The sequence below is a fragment of the Bufo bufo genome, chromosome 7 (genome assembly GCF_905171765.1).
Source record: "Bufo bufo chromosome 7, aBufBuf1.1, whole genome shotgun sequence".
In the NCBI taxonomy this organism is placed as follows: Eukaryota; Metazoa; Chordata; class Amphibia; order Anura; family Bufonidae; genus Bufo; species Bufo bufo.
This window is the reverse complement of record NC_053395.1, coordinates 78,132,528-78,159,385: the sequence shown is the minus strand read 5'-3', so window position 1 is coordinate 78,159,385 and position 26,858 is coordinate 78,132,528. Positions and strand designations below refer to the sequence as shown.

The following is a 26,858-nucleotide window of genomic DNA, read 5'->3' as shown; positions in this document are numbered from 1 at the left end:
GTCAGGAATTGGCCCAGAAGTTGATTGAGAGCATGCCCAGTCGAATTGCAGAGGTCCTGAAAAAGAAGGGTCAACACTGCAAATACTGACTCTTTGCATAAATGTCATGTAATTGTCGATAAAAGCCTTTAAAACGTATGAAGTGTGTGTAATTATATTTCACTACATCACAGAAACAACTGAAACAAAGACCTAAAAGCAGTTTAGCAGCAAACTTTGTGTCATTCTCAAAACTTTTGGCCACAACTGTACATCGGCAAACGTGTGTGGGAGGGTCCACCAGTGGTACACATGACTCCTCAAAAACAAACGGAGGGCAACTGAGCCGATGCTCAAGCCTGCCAATCCTACCGCCGTCTGGCTTGGAGGAATCAGCACACGGCGAGGAATGCTGTGTTAACGCAGTGGTCTGCGTCACAGTTGATGTGCCTTATATGGATAATTCGATATTCACAGTTGAAAGGTCTAAGCGTAGATCAAAACATCTCGGTTAATCATATATCTTATTCTAAATTTACAATAGCTTGCATGAAATCAATTTTAATTTTCAATAATCACACAAATCAAAATGTTAGCACATTACTGTTTTTACTCTTTAAAGCCTAAACAGTAAACTGTGTTTGATATTTTATTTTATTTTTTGGTGGGGCCTGGATCTGATTGAAGGGGTTCATTAATTAACATAGATTCCTGCTGCAAAGTTACATCCTGCTGCGTTTTGCGTTCTTTTATTTAAATTATGGCGTTGGCCCCTTCTGGTGGTGTGGAAATTTCAGGGAACATTATCCTGCTGCATATTCTGCTGCTGCTGCTGTCCATTATGATGATGTTGAGTTACATTTGGCCCTTTTTACATACAACTACTGCTGCTGCTGCTAAAGAACTGGGGCAAGCTATATATGTCCCTCATACTAGACCTCTTATAAAATCCTCCTGATGCTAGTTATGATCATGTTGAGTTACATTCGGGCCTTTTTACATTCATCTACCTCTGCTGCTGCTGCTGATGCTGCTGAATTGGGGCAACCCACATGTGTCCTTCATACTAGACCTTGTTGTGCATTTTCATACGTATACAATATTATCTAATGACATTATAATCAAAATGAATGCTCATCTCATTGCCTTTAAGAATAAGATCAGCCTGAACCAAAGTTATATTATGTGGCTGAGGAAGCCAAGATGAGTTCATGGCAAGTTCAGTCTCATAAACGGACATTGTATTAAAAGTTGTTGCTAAAGATATGAGACCATCTGTAAGGAGTATGCCAACTCCCTAAAACATGTCTGTCTGGAGGGAACAAGGTTACTTGATAAGGAACTCATATCCTTGGGGCACACCTGCTATAAGAGGTTCAATTTATATATTCATAATTATATTATATATATCTTTGCATGGTATATTTAGTTTACAACATATGTTAATCAATAATTCATATAATGTGTTATCTATGTGTAACAATGTATCAATTTATATATATGTTATACCATGTATTTACCATTTAGAAGGTACAGAAACAAAGTAAGTTTAAGTTAATTGGGTTTCTGGGAGAAGTAAATGCCATTTTAAAATAATAGTTATTCATGGACGTAGATAAGTGAAATGTACAAGTTCCGATGCCAAGCATCAAAGCCGCTATATAAAACTTTCACCAAGTCAACCTATATTTCAAAAAGATAGGAGAAGACAGTCAACTCCAACAAGTCCAGGATATAGGTAATTAAAAGTGTCAGGAAAAGACCTTCCTCAATGATTTATAGTGAGAAAGGTCAACGAGGTCCTGTAAAAATATTATTAGATATTTAATTTTAATGCTTAAAAGTTGGGATGTTCACCTACAGTACCGCAGTGCCATCTGGAGGCAGATGGGCAACATTATATTATTTCATTATTTTTCCTATTCCATATTAGGAGTTGAGATAACGTCATGAGGTTATTAGCATGCGAATACACCCACCCTACCTGATTGGGAATCCATAATCTAAAGGGGATGATTCTTAGATAAGGGGGGGATAATTACTTGTGTGCGGAGTAGCATAAAAAGTTAGCAAGAGAAAAAAAAGAGCTAGAGGAAAAGATCCATATATCCATTGATCCATCCATTCATTCAATCAAAAAGAAAAACTTTACCAGAAGAAACTTGGATTATTCTTTTTGGATTACTAGGAAAGTTCCTCAGAACTGGTCCCATCTGAACTCTGTCTACCTTTGACCCGGTAACGTATATTTTGCCTACTACTCATGATATTAATAAGATATTTCTCTCGGTATATAGCCAAGAGTTCCCATATTGTGGGAATATATAGTGTTAGGTGCCTCCATAATGCTGATTATTCTCTTAGCAAAGATGCATATTGTTAATGGAAGATCTGACATTATTTGAAAAGAGGACCAAATCCTTGGGAAGTTATTTTCCTTAGTCTGATTGCCGAGCTGAATATTTTATCATATTAATATCATATATTTTTGATTGGTCATAGGAAAACAGAGTCAAGGGATAACAGTTATTTTCCTGTAAATCCGTGTTTTATTGTTATAGCCTGTTTGATAACAGAAGATCCTAAGTTTCTCTTGGTATATGAGTCTGTTTGTTAAAGTATGACACTGGTTGTCATGAATCAATAAATCATACTGTGCTGATCAGATAGGGGTGTGTTAATACCACCGTGTGGTACATTTCGGATGTTACGTTGTAACTTCATCATTTGTTTTGCAGTTGTATTGTTTTTATATTCTTTGTTTTTATAATAAACAAATATATTTTTGCACATACAATTGTTCCTTTGTTTTACTGCTTGCACAAATCAAATTAAGATACTTGATAAAAATAACTTAGAGGCATTTTTTTTATGTCCGCCTGAAGGATAATATATTTTTATATTTTTTTATCCTCTCTTTTATATGAAGATTATTTTTCATATAGAAGATATATGACAACCTGTTATAAATTCCTGCTGCTGCCTGTTATTATCCTGTTGAGTTACACATGGGCCATTTTAACATTACAAATACTGCTTCTGCTGCTGATGCTGCTAAATTGGGGCAACCTACATGTGGCCCTCATACTAGACCTCTTATGAAATCCTCCTGATGCCAGTTATGATCATGTTGAGTTACATTTGGGCCTTTTTACATTCATCTACCTATGCTGCTGCTGCTGCTGCTGCTGAATTGGGGCAACCCACATGTGTCCTTCATACTAGACCTGTTATAAAATCCTGCTGCTGCCTGTTATTATCCTGTTGAGTTACATGTGGGCCATTTTAACATTACAAATACTGCTGCTGCTGATGATGCTGCTGAATTGCAGCAACCCACATGTGGCCCTCATACTAGACCTGTTATAAAATCCTGCTGCTGCCTGTTATTATCCTGTTGAGTTACATATGGCCCATTTTAACATTGAAAATACTGCTGCTGCTGAATTGGGGCAACCTACATGTGGCCCTCATACTAGACCTGTTATAAAATCTTACTGCTGCCTGTTATTATGCTTTTGAGTTACATATGGGTCATTTTAACATTACAAATACTGCTGCTGCTGATTTTGGAAATGTACATGTGGGCCTGAAAATAGACCCCTTATAACATTCTGCTGCTGCTGCTAATGGCTGTTATGATCCTGTTGAGTTATATTAGGGCCTATGGACATTACAACGACTGCTGCTGCTGCTGAAGTGGGGGAAGCTACATATGTCTATCATACTAGACCTCTTATGAAAGCCTCCTGATTTCAGTTTTGATCCTCTGGACTTACATTTGGCCCTTTTTTAAATTACAGATGCTGCAGATGCTGCTGAATTGGTGCAAACTACAGGTGTCCCTCATACTACACCGCTTATAAAATCCTGTTGCTGCCTGTTATGATCCTGTTGAGTGAATTTTGGCCCTTTTACCATTAAAACAAACGCTGCTACTGCTGCGGTTGCCTGTGCAGCTGAATTGTGGAAAGCTACATATGACCCAGAATCGAAAAACTTTGACATCCTGATGTTGTTGCTGCGGCCTGTCATGATCATGCTGATAAATCTGAGGTCATTTGCACACAAGATTACATCACGTGCTCACTTCAGTTGATAAAATTCAAGGGCTCACACTACGTTGTTGACATAACAATGATTATGTATGAGATGATACTACCTTCATCTGGATGTTGTTTTTTAACACCTTAAAATTTTAGTTCAATTTACTTGCTTTGGCCCCACCTTCAAACCTCAGTACTTGATGTGAATAAGATAATTTGTAATATTGTAATATGAGTCAACTATTGGAGACTTTATGCAGGTTTTTTTTTTTTTTTTTTTTAGAACTTACAGAAACATGCAGACAATCAGACCCCAAATCAATGGACGAATATACCAACACTAAACCAAAAACACCTAAATCACATCTTTTCATTTTTTTTTTTTTTTTTTTAGCAGGCAGTATACTAACCTACTTGTGTATGCCTGAATTAAACCAATTTACAAATGTCAAATTATAATTCATTATTCAAATACAGTATAACCTGTAGATGATGTATGTCCTGATCGTGCGTAGACAAAGACTACCATGATGGATCTTGTTTTCTCTCTTCCACTTTCTAAATTATATAATTATGATTATGTATTGTATTCTCGCATGAGCTCTACTAATTATTTATTGTCAATATTTAGATTAATAAATAGGTATCCTAATAATTTTAAATAATATAAAAAATAATATAAAAAAAATTTCTAATTCGGCTTTGTTTACAAAATGATTTTATTTTATTTTATTAATTTTTATTTTAAAATAAGTGCGGTTTGAGGCGGGCCTGTTGTGGTTAACGCTCTAGAAAAGTGTGTAGTGCATGTGGCCTTCTCTTGTCAAAAGGTCTTTGGCAGTTGACACTGTATAGGACTGATTGATGAACCTACTTAATTTTATTTGTTTTATTTATTTTTATTTTGTTTAAATATGGATTTAGGTTCGAACACGGTGTCGTCTGTCATCCTGGGAGGGATGGCTGACTTCCGTGTTGACCTCTCTACATGGTTGACTGTGACTGGCCTTATACTCATCCGTGTGGAAATCCGGTTTTGTCAGTGGAGCCGTATTGTAACATGTATATATGCCTACCTACTTTTCTAGTTAAATTTAATTATTGGCATTAATAAAATGATTATTTGCTCATGCGAATTATAGTTAACCAATGCTTTAAAAAGTGAAATATAGACTGACAACTATATTATGTTCTTTAATCACATGTTTCTGGATGTAAAGCAGAAGCTATGTAACAGTATCCAAAGTTGAAAATAAATCTATGTAATGGAAGGTCCATGCTGGTTTGTTCTTTCCCTCTACCGTTCTGTTTTTTTTTTTTTTCATTTTTCATTTTTGGAAATATAATTTTTTGGGTTTTCCCAATTTTTTTTTTACGCTCATTTTTTATACTTTTAAAATGTTCAAGAGTTATCACGTTTAAGAATGTTAAGATGTTTTGTAGTAGTTAGTATTTTCTTATAAGTTTTTATTCTAATATTGTATGTTTTGTTTTTAATGTTATTCTGTTAAAACTGTTGATTTAAATGTTGTAGGATTTTGGATGTACTGTAGGGGCCGTAAATGTAACCCAAAGTTAAAAAATTAGAAATAAACATAATTTAGTTTTTTTTTAATAAAAACACAAAACAATTAAAGTTTAAGATAAATCCTTTATAAATAGAATGATTAGAAAAATAATAAAAACTATGTAATATAACAATTCCCCCTAGGGCAAGGCTTTGAGTTTGTCGTGGAGGTTTAAAAGCACCTCCACGGCCTTACAATTTTGCAAACTGCAGCTTCAATTCCCAAATTTTCCGGGCATGGTGTTCCCGCAGCTCCTTGACATCCCGTTGGTGATCCCGCTGAAGCTCCAAAATTATTTTTTTTCATTTCTTTCAATACTGTCAAAAAAAAAGGTTTTTTTTGTGTAAATATTTACATTTTCAAAGAATATTGTATAAACCACTACAATGATGGTGACTGTAGCAGCAACACAGAATGGTAAAAAGCACTGTTTGAGCGGTTATGTCTACATAAATTCTGTTTGTTTAATCTATCCATTATGGCCGGAATAGTTATTAATTTACCTATCATATGTGTGCTGTGACAGAAATTTTTAACAATTGGTATTAATGAGAGGGATTTTGGGATTTTTGTACTTTTAAATTGCAACACTATATACTCAATAATGAATCTACAACTTAACCATTCACTTTACACATAAGAACTATAAACTCTAATGAATTGTTCCAAAATAAACTACTAGCTGTAAAGGATTCCTTGAGATCTAAAATAAATTCAATGATATTCAGGAACACCACCCATTCTTAATGGTCAACGGTGCTCACTGTGGATTCATCTCCAGAATTCAATACTTTGTAGTGCACGAGCCATGTATCACAAAGGTGGCATAGTACAACGGGTTTGGTTGGTGGTTGTCACATTTGTGTTGTTGTTTTAAATTAATGTTGTTCTTGTGATACCTTCGCAGTTTACATAATTGTTATAATTTTTTATTTTTTTTGTTAAATTTGGATTTGTATTACTGTCTGCTTTGTAGTTGCACTAAGAGAAGAATCATAGATGCTCTGTATGTCTCAATGTGACTGTATGCCTCATTGAGATAATTTTTGTGAATCTTTACTGCTGTAACAATAGGTTTATAGAATCTTTTATTTAAAAAGGATATGGAGTGAACAGAGACATTGGGTGGGACAGGTCTCACCCGTACTACAGCTAGTGGTTTTCATTACGGTGTGGTTAAAAAAGCGGTTCAAATACAGTGTCGATTGACGATCACAATGCAAAACAATCCAAGAGGGGAACCAGACCTCACATAGACTGTAAAGAGTGTGGAGATAGTACTTTTTTTCTAATGCAATTGTATCTAAATGTAAGTGTGGGAATTTAGGTTATCCAATATGTGTGTCGTGAACAAAGATTCATTTCAAAGCGTTTAAATTGTTATTATTGCTTGGTCAAAGAAAGTATGCCTGTGGTGAAGACTAAACTGACATGTGTTTGTGTGTGTGAACAGGGAACAATTTAAAACAGCCATAGTACATAAATACCCTTCTGATGGGGGGTGGTTGCTAGTATTGCTACCTCCGCATCGTCGTCCTCATCCTCAGACAATTGGGTGGGGGAAGCAGATTGGGCTGAGGGTCCGCCCTCAAGTCCCTCCATGTACTCGGCCTCCTCCGGGGGGCTAGGGGCAGGTGGCTGACCTAAGGGCCCAGGCTGTGCCTCCTCCTCCTCTTCCTCAGACACCTGTCACACCTCCATTGTGTCAGTCCGGCGACGGACTGAGGGCAGAGGAACACCTATAACAACAAATTTGAATAGGTTTTCAAATAAAAATGCGACCATAAATGTACATATGCTTCACATTACTCTTGTATCTTTCACCAACACTCTGTAATCATTATACCTGGACAAGTTTGGTCCCAGATTTCCCTGATTTTGGCCGCATGCCTCCTCTTTAAATCTGACCATTTTTTGAGTATAGCCAGCCGCTTATGCTGGCCATCGTGCTCACTCCACAATTCGTTCGCAATCCTGTGCACAATTCTTCTTTTTTCAATATGTGAGTGGGTCTGTTCATATCCCCGCTCAAGCATTCTCTGCAATGTAAAAAAAAAAAGCATATGATCAGATGTTATAACTGTAACTTTACAGCTAATATTCCGCTACAACATGCGCTGCAGTATAAAAAAAACAAGCATATAATCTGATCTTATAACGGTAACATTAAATCTAATATTTACCTTTCAAACAATAATGAAAAAAAATTTGGGTGGTTGACATGATGTAGAAATGTTGGTGGCTATAGAAAACTTACGGCAGAAAAAAGGCAGCGCATGGCAAGAGGTTCCCCGGACTTAAAAAACGACATGCATAGCTTTTAGTTAGACTGTCTCTCGCCAGGTGCTGCCTTGCTGCTGCTGGAACTCCGCCACCGTCACCATTATTGTCATGGGGGAAGAAGCGTCATTCTGGGGGCTTAGGTGACCTAGCAGCAGTACGGATACGACATGCTGTTCACCTTCCTGGAATAGTCAGATGTACTCCCCGCCCACTAATGTTAAAGTCGCGCAATCTTATGTTTTACAAATATTAGGGATTGTACTGAAAGTGTATGTGTGTGGAGTATGAGCTACTGTATACGGCCATCTTAGGAGAGGAGTACCTGTCTAGTGAAGTAACAGTACGGTATGGGGTGTAAAACTGGTTCGCCTCCCCACGGTGCACCCTGGGTAATGCTAAATGAACCAGCAAATACTGAATGTCCAACATTACTTCTGACCACCAGGACACTTATTAGAATCTATCAGGGGTCAAGTCCTGGGAAAAAAAGTGTGGGAACTCACCCAAGTGCCTCCGCGTGATGTCACAGCGTGCGGCGTTCGCAAAGGGCAAGGGAGGTCGGCTGGAGCAAGCAAGTACTGTATTTTTTGCCCTATTAGACGCACCGGTCCATAAGACGCACCTAGGTTTTAGAAGGGGCAATAAGAAAAAAAAAATTTCATTACACCTCAGGTCAGACCACCAATCAGACCCCCAATGTTAATCAGACCTCAGCTAACAACCCCAATAAGATCCCCAATGTTAATAAGACCCCAATAAGACCTCAGATCAGACCCCAATATGAATGACCCCCAATCAGACCTCAGATAATAGCCCCATGCCTCATAGCAGCCCCCCAGTGCCTCTCATCAGCCCCCCCAGTGCCTCTCATCAGCCCCCCAGTGCCTCTCATCAGCCCCCCAGTGCCTTGTCTCATCAGCCCCCCAGTGCCTTGTCTCATCAGCCCCCCAGTGCCTTGTCTCATCAGCCCCCCAGTGCCTTGTCTCATCAGCCCCCCAGTGCCTTGTCTCATCAGCCCCCCGCCCATAATATATGAAAAAAAACTGGTCCTTTTGCCCTGAAACTTTGGGAATGGCGTTCCTGCCATGAAAAAAGTGCAGGAACGCCGTTCCCACCCGTTCCCCCTCGACTCGAGCCCTGGAATCTATGGACTAGGCATCATCAAAGTGTGGTCCTCCTGCAAACTGTGGCCCTCCAGCTGTTGCAAATATAACAGTCCCTTCATTCCATTATAGCCTAAAGCTATCATCCGAAGCGTATAATACTGCATCATGGAAGTTGTAGTTTAACAACATCTGTAGGGCTGCTGCTTCAGAATGCCTGCTATAGACTGTGTGTGTGTGTGTGTGTGTGAGTATGTGTGTCTGTGTGTTGTGTTGGGGGTGGGGGGTGGTCTTAGGGGGTGTGGGTTTGAGGTGGGGGTCTGGTGGTATATAGTGGTGGGCATATAGCGAGGGTATATTGTGTAAGGCGGAAAATCAGATGTGCAATGTGCATCTAAAATATATTTGTCTGCTATCTATGCATAAGGACATTAATGTAGGCCGCATGTATGTATGGTTAGCATGTAAATATCTATCAGATGACAGTGACATAATGCTCTGATGTCAGACCAACCGTTTATTGATATGGAAAATGTTTATCTATATTTTGTTTCAATCCATATTACATAACATATTATTTAGGTTTCATAGATAATAATGATTTGTGAAAAAAAATATTTTTTTAAAGTAAACTAGGTTTGTTTCCAATAGTCATTTATATGTAAGCAATAAGCTAATGATGTGAAAATAATTTTTTAAGTATTGCGAAAAAAGTTTTATATATTTTTTGTAATCGCGAACATTTATTCACAGGAGTTATTAAGTTAACCCCTTACGGACCGGACTCATTTTCACATTAAGGACCAGGACATCAGGCCGTACAGGTACGCCCTGTGTCCTTAACAGGTTAACATACATTTTAATATTACAAGCATGTGCAATGTACTAGATTTAATCTTGATAAATAACTTACTTTGATTAGGACTTCTTCCTCCGCCTCGCTGAACTTGCCTCCAACCATTTTGTTGAAGATGGATTCGCATCCACAGACTTGTTCTATCCGCCTTCCGGAAGAAGCCACGCCCAAAATTGCGCAGGCGCATACGAATATGTTATCACAGTATGACGAACAACGAATACTATCTATGCGCACACGATTAATCTTTAGTAAAATAATCGGATACTATGCGAATTCAGCGAATATACGAATATAACAAATTTGCGAATATATCACGAATATCTCGCAAAATATTCGTTAAATATCGAGAATACCAATATTGCCCCTGCCGCTCATCCCTAAATGAACACTAGCAACCTCACCACCACCAGCATGATCCGTCACATGACATCCAAGCACCCTACTAAGTGGGCTGAACGCCTGGGTCCACAATCTGGGTCTGCCGGTCACACCACTGTCTCCTCTTCCCCAGTCTTACGTACTGTCCAAGACGCAGGCCCGGATGCCTCTCGCCCTGCACCTGGACCTTCAAATGAACCAGCAGTAACAACATCCACTTCCCTGTCCCAGTGCAGTGTCCAAATGTCCATACCACAGTAATTTGAACGCAAGTGCAAATACCGACCCACCCACCCACAGGCCATAGCACTTAATTGCCAACTTTCAAAATTACTGGTCCTTGAAATGTTGCCATATAGGCTTGTGGACACTGAGTCCTTCCGCAGCCTGATGTCAGCCGTGGTCCCTCGGTACGCAGTCCCCAGCCGTCACTATTTTTCACGGTGTGCCGTGCCCGCCTTACACCAGCATGTGTCCTAGAACATCACCTGTGCCCTGACCAATGCAGTTACTGGGAAGGTCCACTTAACCACAGACACATGGACAAGTGCTGGAGGCCAGGGACGCTACATTTCCCTGACCACACTGAGTCAATGTGGTGGAGGCCGGGAGTGAGTCGTACCCTGGGATGGCACAGGTGCTACCCACGCCCAGGATTGCGGGCCCTACGTCCATCAGGGTCTCCGCAAGCAGCTATGTTACTGGCTCCAACCTCCACTTCTCCTCCTCTTCTGCCTCATCCTCCTCCACTTCCACCTCCATCAGCCATCAGTTGCTAGCTGGAAGCAGTGTATCACTGCTGTGGGTAAGCATCAACAGGCCGTGCTGAAGCTGATCTGCTTAGGAGCTTTGGCAGGGTATAAGGGACCAGACCGAGCCGTGGCTCTCTCCAACCTACAACCAGGCATGGTTGTGTCTGACAATGGCCGTAACTTGGTGGCGGATTTGGAGCTCGGCAACCTGACTCACATCCCATGCCTAGCCCACATCTTAAACTTAGTGGTTCAGCGGTTTATGAAAACATACCCAAATTGGCCGGAGCTACTAGTGAAGGCGCGCCGCGTGTGTGCCCATTTCCGCAAGTCGTCCACAGCTTCAGCCGGCCTGTCAACGCTGCAGCAGCGCTTGCGGCTTCCAGCTCACCGACTGTTGTGCGACGTGAGCACACGCTGGAACTCTACGTTCTATATGTTGGTCAGGCTTTGTGAGCAGCAGAGGGCAGTTGTGGAATACCAGCTGCAACATGGTCGTCGCCTTTCAAGTCAACTGCCACTATTCACAAGCGAGGAGTGGGCATTGATGTCAAAACTTTGAAGAATCCACACAGATGGTTAGTGGCAATAACGCTATTATCAGCGTAACCATCCCACTGCTGCGTCTACTCAAACAATCGCTGCTCACAATTAAGAGCGACGCTCTGAATGTGGCAGACGAGGAACTGGGGGAGGACATCTCACAGGGTGATACCCAGACCCACCCACAGTTCGTCTTCTCAGCACGAATTAGACCGTGAAGAGGAGGAGGAGGAGATGGAGACTGTTGCCTCTGCTACTGAGGCTAGTACCCATGGAACTTTAATTCCATCTGTTCAGCGTGGATGGGCCCAAGAGGAGGAGGAGGAGGAAGAGGAGATGGAGAGTCATCCTGATGTCGACATCTTGCCTGTTGGTCCATGGCTGAATTCATGTTAGGCTGCCTTACCCACGACCCTCGCGTTATACGCATTTTAGATAACACGGATTACTGGGTGTTCACCCTTCTCGACCCCCGCTACAAAGAAAACTTCATCTCTCATTCCTGTGGTGGAGAGGAGTAAAATGGTGCAATACCAGAAGGTACTTGTTGACAGATTGCTCTGGAATTTATCATCTGACAACGCTGACGGCTGTACTTCCTTAGGCAACCAGGGAAGGGAGACAATGGGAGCACACAGCAGTTCCAACAAAGGCAGGGTAACACTCTCCAAGGCATGGGACACTTTCATGACACCCCGCCAGCAACCTCACCCTGAAGCACGGCCTAGTGGTACAAGGAGGGAAAAGTTTTGGAAAATGGTGAAGGAATACATAGCAGACCGTGTCAGAGTCCTAAATGATCCCTCAGTGCCTTACAACTACTGGGTGTCCAAGCTGGACACGTGGCACGAACTTGCGCTCTACGCCTTGGAGGTGTTGGCCTGCCCTGCCACCAGCATTTTGTCAGCATGTATTTAGTGCTGCTGGTGGCATCATTACAGATAAGCGTATCCGCTTGTCCGCTGGCAATGCTGACAGGTTGACTCAGATAAAAATGAACAAGGCCTGGATTGCCCCTGACTTCTCTACTTCACCAGAGTAACGCTGAGCTAATTAGGAACAAACACACAATTTAATTGTATGCTTTACAATGTACTCAATCCACAAAATTTAGATGCACCTTTTTCACCTCCAAAAAAGGGTATATGTTTAATCTTGTTTACTCATTCTCCTCCGGTTCCATACAGTATATATGCCCTCAGTACAATGTTTCATAAGGTCTGCTCACCTGTAGGCCCTCACTACAATGTTTCATACGGTCTGCTCACCTGTAGGCTCTCACTCCAATGTTTCATACGGTCTGCTCACCTGTAGGCTCTAACTCCAATGTTTCATACGGTCTGCTCACCTGTAGGCCCTAACCTCCAATGTTTCATACGGTCTGCTCAGCTGTAGGCACTCACTGCAATGTTGTATGGGGTTTGCTCACCTGTAGGCCCTCACTGCAATGTTTTATGGGGTTCGCACACCTGTAGGCCCTCACTCCAATGTTTCATACGGTCTGCTCAGCTGTAGGCCCTCACCTCCAATGTTTCATACGGTCTGCTCAGCTGTAGGCCCTCACTACAATGTTTTTATGGGGTTCGCTCACCTTCAAGCCCTCATCTCCAATGTTTCATACGGTCTGCTCAGCTGTAGGCCCTCACTACATTGTTTTATGGGGTTTGCTCACCATAAGGCCCTCACTACGATGTTTTATGGGGTTCGCTCACCTGTAGGCCCTCACTACAATGTTTCATATGGTCTGCTCAGCTGTAGGCCCTCACTACAATGTTTCATACGGTCTGCTCAGCTGTAAGCCCTCACTACAATGTTTTATGGGCTTTGCTCACCTTCAGGCCCTCACCTGCAATGTTTCATACGGTCTGCTCAGCTGTAGGCCCTCACTACAATGTTTTATGGGGTTCGCCCACCTTCAGGCCCTAATCTCCAATGTTTCATATGGTCTGCTCAGCTGTAGGCCTTCACTACAATGTTTTATGGGGTTTGCTCACTTGTAGGCCTTCACCCCCAATGTTTGATACGGTCTGCTCAGCTGTAGGCCCTCACTACAATGTTGTATGGGGTTTGTTCACCATAAGGCCCTCACTACAATGTTTTATGGGGTTCGCTCACCTGTAGGCCCTCACTCCAATGTTTCATACGGTCTGCTCAGCTGTAGGCCCTCACTACAATGTTTTATGGGCTTTGCTCACCTTCAGGCTCTCACCTCCAATGTTTCATACGGTCTGCTCAGCTGTAGGCCCTCACTAAAATGTTTTATGGGGTTCGCCCACCTTCAGGCACTCATCTCCAATGTTTCATACGGTCTGCTCAGCTGTAGGCCTTCACTACAATGTTTTATGGGGTTTGCTCACCATAAGGCCCTCACTACGATGTTTAATGGGGTTTGCTCACCATAAGGCCCTCACTACAATGTTTTATGGGGTTTGCTCACCTTTAGCTCCTTACTCCAATGTTTTTTTAAACGGTCTACTCAGCTGTAGGCCCTCACCTCCAATGTTTCAAACGGTCTGCTCACCTGCAAGCCCTCACTATAATGTTTTAAGGGGTTCGCTCAGCTTCAGGCCCTCATCCTCAATGTTTCATACGGTTTGCTCAGCTGTAGGCCCTTGCGACAAAGTTTTATGGGGTTTGCTCACCATAAGGCCTTCACTATAATGATTTATAGGGTTCGCTCACCTGTAGGCCCTCACTCCAATGTTCCATACGGTCTGCTCAGCTGTAGGCCCTCAGTACAATGTTTCATATGGTCTGCTCAGCTGTAGGCCCTCACCTCCAATGTTTGATACAGTCTGCTCACCTGTAGGCCCTCACTACAATGTTTTATGGGGTTTGCTCACCTTCAGGCCCTTATCTCCAATGTTTCATACGGTCTGCTCAGTTGTAGGCCCTCACTAAAATGTTTTTCAGGGTTCGCTTACCTGTAGGCATTCACCTCCAATGTTTCATACGGTCTGCTCAGCTGTAGGCCCTTACTACAATGTTTTATGGGGTTTGCTCACCATAAGTCCCTAACTACAATTTTTTATGGGGTTTGCTCACCTGTAGGTCCTCATTCCAATGTTTCATACGATCTGCTCAGCTGTAGGCCCTCACTACAATGTTTCATACGGTCTGCTCAGCTGTAGGCCCTCACCTCCAATGTTTGATACAGTCTGCTCAGCTGTAGGCCCTCACTACAATGTTTTATGGGGTTCGCTCACCTTCAGGCCCTCATCTCCAATGTTTCATACGGTCTGCTCAGCTGTAGGCCTTCACTACAATGTTTTATGGGGTTTGCTCACCATAAGGCCCTCACTACAATGTTTTATGGGGTTCCCTCACCTGTAGGCCTTCAACCGCAATGTTTCATACGGTCTGCTCAGCTGTAGGCCCTCACTACGATGTTTTATGGGGTTTGCTCACCATAAGGCCCTCACTGCAATGTTTTATGGGGTTCGCTCACCTGTAGGCCCTCACTCCAATGTTTCATACGATCTGCTCAGCTGTAGGCTCTCACTACAATGTTTAATAGGGTCTGCTCAGCTGTAGGCCCTCACTACGATGTTTCATACTTTCTGCTCAGCTGTAGGCCCTCACCTCCAATGTTTCATACGGTTCGCTCACCTGTAGGCCTTCACCTCCAATGTTTTATATGGTCTGCTCAGCTGTAGGCCCTCACTACAATGTTTTATGGGGTTTTCTCACCATAAGGCCCTCACTACAATGTTTTATGGGGTTCGCTCACCTTCAGGCCCTCACCTCCAATATTTCATACGGTCTGCTCAGCTGTAGGCCTTCACTACAATGTTTTATGGGGTTCGCTCACCTGTAGGCCCTCACTTCAATGTTTCATACGGTCTGCTCAGCTGTAGACCCTCACTGCAATGTTCCATATGGTATGCTTAGCTGTAGGCCCTCACCTCCAATGTTTCATGCAGTCTGCTCAGCTGTAGGCCCTCACTACAATGTTTTATGGGGTTCGCTCACCTTCAGGCCCTCATCTCCAATGTTTCATAAGGTCTGCTCAGCTGTAGGCCCTCACTACAATGTTTTATGGTGTTTGCTCACCTTCAGGCCTTCACCTCCAATGTTTCATACGGTCTGCTCACCTGTAGGCCCTCACTCTAATGTTTCATAATGTCTGCTCACCTGTAGGCCCTCACCTCCAATGTTTCATACGGTCTGCTCATCTGTAGGCCCTCACTACAATGTTTTATGGGGTTTGCTCACCATAAGACCCTCACCTCAATAGAGATGTCCCGAACTATTCGCCGGCGAACAGTTTCCGGCGAAAATCGCTTGTTCGCGTTCGCCGCGGCAGGCGAACATATGCGATGTTCGGTCTGCCCCCTATATGTCATCATTGAGCGAACTTTGACCCTGTACCTCACATTCAGCAGACACATTCCAGCCAATCAGCATACCCTCCCTCCCAGACCCTCCCACTTCCTATCAAAAAGCAAGGACAGCATCCATCTTAGATTAATTTTGAAGCTGCAGTGTTAGTGAGAGCAGGGAGAGTGCAGCTGCTGCTGATTTAATAGGGAAAGCGTTAGCTAGGCCAGTGTTCTGTGTCCAATCCAGTCCTCAAAGACTCATCTGATCTGCTGTAAGGACAGCGTCCTGACAGCACCCCAAAAAGCCCTTTTTAGGGCTAGTACATCAGTCTGCTATTTTTTTCTCTGTAATAAAATTGCAGTTGCCTGCCAGTGTGTGTCAGGCCCACAGAGTGTACTGTGCCCACTGCCAGTGCCCACCACTCATATCTGGTTTCACAGTAGCTTGCAGATAAAACAGTAAAACAATTTTTTTCTCTGTAATATAATTTCAGTTGCCTTCCAGTGTGTGTCAGGCCCACAGAGTGTACTGTGCCCACTGCCAGTGCCCACGACTCATATCTGGTTGCACAGTAGCTTGCAGATAAAACAGTAAAAAAAAAAATCTCTGTAATATATTTGCAGTTGCCTGCCAATGTGTTTGACAGAGTGTACTTTGTCCACTGCCCAAAACTCATATCGGGTGGCACAGTACCTTGCATGCATAGTACCACCAATCTAAAAAAAAATGACAGGCAGAGGCAGGCCAACCCGCAGGGGCCGTCGCGGTCGTGGTGCTGTGATTTCCTTTGGCCCTAGAATAATGCCCAGTGTTCAGAGGCCACGTACCCTGAACTCGAAAAGTTCTGAGTACATAGTTGACTGGCTAACACAGGACACCCAATCTTCTACAGCTTCCGCTCGGAACCTTGACGCACCATCCTCCTCCAGCTCAGCTTCGGGCACCTCTCAAGTTACCACTCGCCCGCCTGCCGCCACCACCAACACTAGCACCACAGCTGCTTCACTTGATCTGTCAGAGGAGTTATTTACACATCAGTTGGAAGAAATTAGTAATGCGCAACCATTTTTTGCCAGAGGATGTAGATAACAGGGATATGTTTCAGTCAGGCAGCATTGCACACATGGACGTACGGTGTGATGATGATGATGATGTACCCGCTGCTGCTTCCTTTGCTGAGTTGTCAGATACAAGTGAAGCGGTTGATGATGACGATGTGTCCGTTGATTTCACGAGGGTACCCGCTCGAAGAGAAGAAGAACAGGGGGAAAGTTCAGATGGAAAGACAGAGAGGAGGAGGAGACGAGTTGGAATCAGGGGGAGGTCGTTGCAAGGAGCTAGTGGCACAGTCAGACAGCATGTATCGGCACCCGGGGTCAGCCAGACAGCACGCCAATCACCGCATGCTGTTGCCACCACCAGAATGCCGTCATTGCAAAGCTCAGTAGTGTGGCATTTGTTTTGTGTGTCTGCCTCTGATAACAGCAATGCCATTTGCCACCTGAGCCAAAAGAAACTGAGTCGTGGGAAGTCTAACACCCACCTAGGTACAACTGCTTTGCGAAGGCACATGATCTCACATCACAAACGCCTATGGGATCAACACATGATGAGTACAAGCAGCACACAAACTCAAAGCCGCCATCCTCCTCCTGGTCCAGCATCTTCAGCCACGTCAACCACTGCTGTCCTCCTTGCCCCCTCTCAACTACCCGCCACTCCGCCTCTCACCTTCAGCAGTTCCTGCTCATCTGACCACAGTCAGGTGTCTGTCAAGGAAATGTTTGAGCGTAAGAAGCCAATGTCACAGAGTCACCCCCTTGCCCGGCGTCTGACAGCTGGCTTGTCGGAACTCTTAGCCCGCCAGCTTGTACCATACAAGCTGGTGGAGTCTGAGGCCTTCAAAAAATTTGTAGCTATTGGGACACCGCAGTGGAAGGTATCCGGCCGAATTTTTTTTTCACAAAAGGCAATCCCCAACCTGTACTCTATTGTGGAAAAGGAAGTCATGGCATGTCTGGTCCACAGTGTTGGGTCAAGGGTCTATCTGACCACTGATACCTGGTCTGTAAAGCACGGTCAGGGCAGGTATATCACGTACACTGCGCATTAGGTAAACCTGCTGAAGGCTGCCAAGCATGGACTGCATGGCTCTGCAGAGGAGTCGGTGACACCGCCACGACTTGCAGGCAGGCCTGCTGCCACCTCCTCTACTCCTCCTACTCCATCCTCTTCGCTAACCTCCTCGGCTGAGTCCTCTTCTGCTGCTGCGTCTTGCTCCACATCAACTGCACCCCCCAGCTCCCCAGGGGCTATTCCACATCCCGGATACGACAGTGTCACGCCGTCTTGCGGTTGACTTGCCTGAAAGCAGAGAGTCACACCGGACCAGCACTCCTGTCCGCCCTGAACGCACAGGTGGATCAGTGGCTGACCCTGCACCAACTGGAGATCAGCAAAGTGGTGTGTGACAACGGAAGCAATTTGTTGGCGGCATTGAATTTGGGCAAGTTGACACATGTGCCGTGCGTGGCACATGTGTTGAATCTGATCGTACAACGCTTTGTGCATAAGTACCCAGGCTTACAGGACATCCTCAAGTATGCCAGAAAGGTGTGTGGCCATTTCAGGCGTTCCTACACGGCCATGGCGCACTTTTCCGATATTCAGCGGCGAAACAACATGCCAGTGAGGCTCTTGATTTGCGACATCCCGAAACGTTGGAATTCAACACTCCTAATGTTTGACCGCCTGCTCCAACAAGAAAAAGCCGTCAACGAGTATTTGTATGACCGGGGTGCTAGGACAGCCTCTGCGGAGCTGGGTATTTTTTTGCCACGTTACTGGACGCTCATGTGCAATGCCTGTAGGCTCATGCGTCCTTTTGAGGAGGTGACAAACCTAGTCAGTTGCACCGAAGGCACCATCAGCGACATCATCCCATTTGTTTTCTTCCTCGAGCGTGCCCTGCGAAGAGTGCTGGATCAGTCCGTAGATGAGCGTGAAGAGGAAGAGTTATGGTCACCATTACCACCAGAAACAGCTTTATCAGCATCGCTTGCTGGACCTGCGGCAACGCTGGAAGAGGAGTCTGAGGAAGAGGAGTCATAGGAGGAATGTGGCTTTGAGGAGGAGGAAGACCAACCACAGCAGGCATCCCAGGGTGCTCGTTGTCACCTATCTGGTACCCGTGGTGTTGTACGTGGCTGGGGGGAAGAACAGACCTTCAATGAGATCAGTGAGGACAAGGAACGGGACATGAATAGCTCGGCATCCAACCTTGTGCAAATTGGGTCTTTCATGCTGTTATGCCTGTTGAGGGACCATTGTATAAAAAGGCTGAAGGAGAACGACCTGCATTGGGTGGCCACGGTACTAGACCCCAGGTATAAGCAGAAAGTGGCTGAAATGTTACCGAATTACCGGAAGTCGGAAAGGATGCAGCAGTTACAAAACAAGTTAAAAAGTATGCTTTACACAGTGTATAAGGGTGATGTCACAGCACAACGGGAATCTAGCAGGGGAAGAGGTGAAAGTAATCCTCCTCCTATCACGACCACGCCGGCAAGGACAGGATGCTTTACAGACGTGTTGTTGATGGAGGACATGCAGAGCTTTTTAAGTCCTATGCATCGCCATCGCCACTTCGTATTATTGTTTAGAGACATGGATTTATCTACACTGGTTTCTCTAAACTTGTCTGTCTGAGGAACAATGGGTGTTTCATGGCTAAACCATGATCTGATAAGAGACGTCCATAAAACACATCTGGTGTGGAACAGATATCTATTCATATATTCACACACATATATATATATATATATATATATATATATAAAAAGTAAAAAATCGGACTGCACTCCAAGCGTATCTTCAAAAAAGTATGTTTTTAATCACCCATACGGTGGCAAAAGCGACGTTTCGGCTCAAGCATGAGCCTTTTTCATGAGCCTTGAAAAAGGCTCATGCTTGAGCCGAAACGTTGCTTTTGCCACCATATGGGTGATTAAAAACATACTTTTTTGAAGATACGCTTGGAGTGCAGTCCGATTTTTTACTTTCTATAAGTGGTAAGCACCTTTTACCATACTTGGATATTGCACCCGTCTATTTTTTCATACTTTTTTAGGGTGGTGCTGCCAGTGGTTTTTTTCCCCCTTAGATCGATTACTTCGACACTATGCGGTTAGCGCCAGGTCCTACATCAGGGACACTGGTGACTTTTTGGATAAGATCTCTGACATTGTGCTGCCAGATGGTTATCTCCTGGCATCCTTTGATGTCACGAGCCTGTACACCTCCATTGACCATGATAGGGGGTTGGCTGCGGTCCGGAGACAGCTATCTGGCAGCAATTATTCTCTATCTTGTCAGGATTTCATTATCCATCTTTTGGATTTGGTTCTGAGAAACAATTATTTTTTGTTTATGGATATCTTATATCTCCAGTTACGAGGGACCGCCATGGGGTCGAATGTGGCACCCACCTATGCCAACGTCTTCATGGCGGCCCTCGAGGAGGACCTTATCTATGTGTCCCACCACTTCAGCCATGTGCTGGGGTGGTGGCGATACATAGATGACGTCTTCCTCATCTGGCATGGTGACTCTTTTTCTCTTGAGAGCTTTTATGATTTTTTGAACCATATGGACCCGGACATCAGTTTTACTCTTGTGCACTCGACCACCCATGTCCAATTTCTTGACAGTTACCATAGTGGGTGATCAATTATCTACTGACATCTTCACTAAGCCTACTGATTGTAATACATTGCTGCATTATGGCAGCTGTCACCCAAGGTCTATTATCAATTCTGTACCATACAGTCAACTACTCAGGGTTAAGAGGGTGGTGCAGGATCCTGATTTACTCCGGACTCGTTTTTCTCAGATGATGCACAAGTTTAGGGAATGTGGTTACCCTGCTCGGGTGATTAATAAACACCTTATCAAGGTGAAAGATTCACAACAGATATCACCAGATGATATACACAACAAAGTTGAGAGGATACCTTTTATATCTACGTATTCGGAACAAAGTGTCCAAATTGCTCGTATTGTCCGTAAACATTGGGCAATACTTAAGAGTAATTTTTCCAATGTCACGGCTTTGACAGTGTCGCCTTTGCTTTCCTATAGGCGCTCTGCCAATTTTTGGGATAAGTTGGTCTGAGCAGACATTCCTGTCAAGACCTTGGTACAGTCTCATATTGGCTCTCGCAGGAGGGGTTCCTATCCCTGCCTTGGTTGCGTTAATTGCGCGTATATGACCAAGGGGGAGAGGTTTACTCATCCAGTTACGGGGACCCAGTATGAGATTGGTCATTTCTTGACATGTAACAGTTCCTTTGTGATCTACGTGCTCTTCTGTCCTTGTGGTCTCCTTTATGTTGGGGAGACCACTTGTGACATGAAGGCACGTTTAAATAATCACCGGTTCTCCATCAAACAAAAACGAAAAGATCTGCCTGTTCCTAAACACTTTGTTGAGGCCAACCACAAGGAGAAGGATTTAAAATTGTTAGTGGACCAGATCACTCTGTCTAGAAGGGGAGGAGACAGGACATTGGCTCTCAAACAACGGGAGCTGAGATGGATCCATCGTCTCAACACACTGAGATCTCATGGTCTCAATGTTGATTTTAACCGCCTCACGTCCGCCCATAGGATATAAACGTCCTATGGGTGGACGTCTATTTCTGAAAGCACGTTTTAAAACGTCCTGTCAGAAATAGCAGCTGCACGCTAATCGTGGAGCTGCTGATCGGGTTGCCCGCTGTCAGTGACAGCAGGGCAACCCTAAGACAAGGCAGGGACAGTGCCCAGGTGTCCCTGCCTTCACGATCGCTGCAGACACAGCGCTCGCCGAGCGCTGTGTCTGCAGAGCAGGAAGCGCTGTGCGCTTCCTGTTCCGGCCCGGTGGTCATGTGACTGCCGTGACCGGAGAGTGCAGGAGTTGTGTGAGGTCTCTCAGAGACCTCGATCAGCCCTGCTGTGAGGCTGTACAGCGCAGGATTGCTGGTGTACAGCCTCTATAGGGGTGCATTTGTCCTGTAACTGGGGCTACTATGTCAGCCCCAGTTACAGGAGAAATCAACAGTGAAAAAAAAAAAGTGAAGTAAATGTCCCCCAGAGGTCTTGTATGACCTTATGGGGGACGAAAAGTGTAAAATAAAATAAAAATAAAATAAAGGGTTGAAAAAATAAAATAAAAAAAAGTTTCACATGTAAAAAAAAAAAAAATCCCAAGTAAGGAATAAAAAAAAAAATTAAAAATAGAAAAAATAAAATAGACATATTTAGTATTGCCGCGTCCGTAAAAACCAGCTCTATAAAAATATCACATGACCTAACCCCTCGGGTGAACACCGTAAAAAAAAGAAAAAAAAAAACTGTGTCAAAACAAGCAATTTTTGTCACCTTGCATCACAAAAGGTGCAATACCAAGTGATCAAAAACGCGTATGTCCCACAAAATGGTACCAATAAAACCGTCACCTCATCCCGCAAAAAATGAGCCCCTACATAATAAAATCTCTCAAAAAATAAAAAAAACTATAGCTCTTAGAACATGGAGACACTAAAACATCATTTTTTTGGTTTCAAAAATGCTATTATTGTGTTAAAGTGAAACAAATAAAAAAAAGTATACATATTAGGTATTGCCGCGTCCGTAAAAACCAGCTCTATAAAAATATCACATGACCTAACCCCTCGGGTGAACACCGTAAAAAAAAACTGTGTCAAAACAAGCAATTTTTGTCACCTTGCATCACAAAAGGTGCAGCACCAAGTGATCAAAAATGCGTATGTCCCACAAAATAGTACCAATAAAACCGTCACCTCATCCCGCAAAAAATGAGCCCCTACATAAGAAAATCTCTCAAAAAATAAAAAAACTATAGCTCTCAGAACATGGACACATTAAAACATAATTTTTTGGTTTCAAAAATGCTATTATTGTGTAAAACTTTAATAAATGAGAAAAAGTATACATATTAGGTATCGCCACGTCCGTAACAATCTGCTCTATAAAAATCTCACTTGACTGAACCCCTCAGGTGAACGCTGTAAAAATAAATAAATAGAAACTGTGCTAAAACAACCAATTTTTTGGTCACCTTGCCCCATAAAGTGTTATAATGAATGATCAAAAAATCATATGTACCCAAAAATAGTACTAATAAAACTGGCACCTTTTCCCCTAGTTTCCAAAATGGGGTCACTTCTTGGGAGTTTCTACTGTAAGGGTGCATCAGGGGGCTTCAAATGGGACATGGCATCTAAAAACCATGTGGAGTTCCTTATCTTCTGCGCCCTGCCGTGTGCCCATACAGCAGTTTACGACCACATGTGGGGTGTTTCTGTAAACCGCAGAATCTGGGTAATAAATATTGAGTTTTGTTTGGCTGTTAACCATCGATGTGTTAAAGAAAAAAATTGATTAAAATGGAAAATCTGCCAAAAAAGTGAAATTTAAAAATTTGATCTCCATTTTCCTTTAATTCTTGTGGAACGCCTAAAGGGTTAACAAAGTTTGTAAAATCGGTTTTGAATACCTTGAGGGGTGTAGTTTCTACAATGGGGTCATTTATGGGGGTATCCACTATGTAGGCCCCACAAAGTGACTTCAGACCTGAACTGGTCCTTATAAAGTGGGTTTTGGCAATTTTCTTAAAAATTTGAAGAATTGCTTCTAAACTTCTAAGCCTTCTAACTACCTAAAAAAATAAAATGACATTTCCAAAATGATGCCAACATAAAGTAGACATATGGGGAATGTTAAATAATAAATATTTTATGAGGTATCACTTTCTGTTTTAAAAGCAGAGAAATTGAAATTTAGAAAATTGCGAATTTTTCAAATTTTTGGGTAAATTTGGGATTTTTTCATAAATAAAGGTGAAATATTTTGACTCAAATTTATGACTATCATGAAGTACAATGTGTCACGAGAAAACAATCTCTGAATGACTTGGATAAATAAAGGCGTTCCAAAGTTATTACCACATAAAGTGAGATATGTCAGTTTTGCAAAATTTGGCCTGGTCAGGAAGGGGGCAAAGGGCCCAGATGGGAAGTGGTTAAGTGGAGTGTAATATAGGATGGGGCTTTTTGCTATTCTCTCTTATCCCTCTCCTGGTTATGCCCTGGTGTATGTGAATTTTATATTGGTGTTATCAATTATATTACGAATTTGTTTCATATAGATGTACAGCTTTCTGTCTTATTGCTTATATACAATCTCTTTTCTTTCTCTAGATTATTGGTGCTCCGCTGGTGGTGTTCATGGACGGTATGCGCCCTCTTCTGCGTCTCCGTGTTGGGATTATGGTGATGGGAGAGATCCTTGGGCGCATCTACATTGGTTATGCTATACAATGTGTGGATCAATTATAATTATATTGTTTGTTTGGAGTGGTGGTTTTTTCTCTTTTTATTTTATTTATGGACTGAAGGGTCGGTTATTGGGTTTGGGACCTGTGGCATGGACGTGTCTCTGATCCCATACCCTCAATGGACCTGGGGTCTTTACCGTGAGAACGGCATGACCTTTGGCCCCGTCCTGTTGTCTTATAATATGAGTATGGCACAGGTCATGAAGGTTCCTCTGCCCAGTGCTGATATACTCTTCTAAGCCACGTTCACTCCGCTCTTTGAAATACATATATAGTGACCCGATGGGGAACTTATTGGTTTCCTTTTACCCACTTATTTCTATGTTGCGGTGCCCGGTATGTTTCTCTCCCCTCGTCTATATTTCTTCCCCCTCCCCCTGCTGATCCTTGTGCCCTAGTGTCCGTGTCTGTCATTTGTTTGGGGCGGACCTCTGTGCACGTTGCTGGGCTTCTGTTGCCGTGACAGCAATGTTTGCATTGTTGCCTGGCGACGCACGTCCGGCTGTGTGGGCGTGGTTCTACCCGGTGCGTCCTCTTGATGGGTCATGTGACGGTCGCTCTGGTCATGTGGTTTCACATCTCCATGGCGATGACGCTTGGCTCCTCTCCTGGGGGTGTTTCTCTTGTGACATAACGGGGACTCTGGGCATGCGTGGTCCGGCGGCGAGGACGCGGATTTTGGCGCTCCTGTCCATACGCCCCGGTGTGAGTTGTTTTTAATCTTAATGAACTTTCTTTATGTACACAGGTGATATGACACTATATTGATGAATTTGATATTGGTCAATTAACTCACTATCATGTTATCACTATAATTAATGCGTGCGTACACTGCATTGAATTATGATGAACACTATGTTATGTAAACCACTTGGTCATGTAAATCACGGGAGTTTCTATATATTATATAATGTATTATCCATGTTATTTCATCCAGTATTGAATAATTGTCACTTTTATTGTTTGCAATGTATTGTGGGTATATATACCCTTGTATGACACCATGTGATATGCTTGAGAAAGACCGCATTAAGACGGTTGAAACGTTGCACAGAGGGGAATAAAGGATCCACTTTTTTACTTCATTTGGAGTGCTGCTTCATCTTTGGATACTATACTTGTTTATAGCCGTCTAAGCCTGCGGCTGAGAGGACTTGCACCCGCAATTTTTTGGTCTTGTGCTGCTGTGATTCTTTTTTGGTTTCTATATATATATATATATATATATAAATCCAGAAAAACGGGCGGCACTCCAAGAGATAAAAGAAAGTGAACCACCTGGGTGAATAAAGGTTCACTTTCTTTTATCTCTTGGAGTGCCGCCCGTTTTTCTGGATTTATACATTGGGGTAAGAAGCCTATTCCCCTTGGGACGTGCACCCTAACTTCAACTGATCTTGTACCAGTGCCGCCTTTTTTCCTTGGTATATATATATATATATATATTCCTGTGTGCATTTATTTAGCGTTTGAACTTGTTAATGAAAGCTGTAATGGCACCGGACGGGGTTACAAGCAAAGTGTACTTGGCTTGCATGCTGACCTGCATTCCCTGGATTTTGTGTGGCTGTCATGGCCCATGAACAGGTAGGAACAAGAGTTAGGGACCACTCAATTGAGACGACCTTGACGCGGTGAGTGGCTTACTATGCTTTGGCCAAAATATAAACCAATGTCTCATCCAGCATGGAGGGCAGAGTGCTGGATGCAGTGTGCGATCACATTTGCATTTTCCGTTTGTGTATATATATATATATATATATATATATATTCCTGTGTGCATTTATTTAGCGTTTGAACTTGTTAATGATTCATATATACTATGTGGTATTGATGTATTATAACCAAATATTATTAATGTATATTTTATAATGTATGTATCTCACTGAGTAGGATATATAATTTTAAAAGGATGTGGAGAGCGTTTAGGTTGAATTCTCCTAGATCTGATTCAGAGGAGCTGATGTTATTTCAAACATCATTACTCAATAGTTAAGACAGTTAGGGTATACAAACCAGCAGAAAGCTTTCTAAGGGCCATTATACTCTTAACTGCCCCATAAATTCAGGGATTAGGGAAACTTCTAATACCGCCAGTCAGTCTGAGCAAAATGTCAGAAAGAGTCCCTCCTAATTGATTTAAGGTGGAAAAGGTCAAAGTTTAAGTGGTGTAGTAAAGCAATATATATGTGTTAATTCTTAAAATATTTAAAATTGTTATATGATACAACAGTGCCATCAAGTGGTAGATGGGCAGAAGTTTCTAGGGAATGCCAATTAAATGACATCATCCCCATGTTTAACATACGTCACACCCACCTTATCTAATTGGAAATCCCTAATCCAAGAGGGGATGGGCATAGATAAGGATTAGAATATCTGATCCAGTTTGGAAGATCAGGGGAGACTTCACAAAGAAAAAACTGGACAAAGATTCCCTCATTAGCATCACTTCACACATCAGGAACGTACCACAGGACGGGACATATCTAAATCTTGGAAAGCTGGGTCCATTCTAAAAGCTCTTTATCCCAAAGCCAGGGGTAATGTATAATCTATTCCATTTGCAGTAATTATAAATCGCTCCAATTGGCATATAGTTGAGACCCCATTATTAGTGGGTTAA

General features: G+C 42.9%; 1 long non-coding RNA gene across 1 annotated transcript; it reads left to right on the top strand.

Annotated features, from left to right (window-relative positions):
- Positions 1-1,543: 1,543 nt before the first annotated feature.
- On the top strand, positions 1,544-26,820 carry LOC121009013. The gene is made up of 4 exons (XR_005780664.1): positions 1,544-1,554; positions 6,019-6,022; positions 11,507-11,517; positions 26,666-26,820. It is a non-coding gene; the product is annotated as an uncharacterized LOC121009013 (long non-coding RNA).
- Positions 26,821-26,858: the final 38 nt, after the last annotated feature.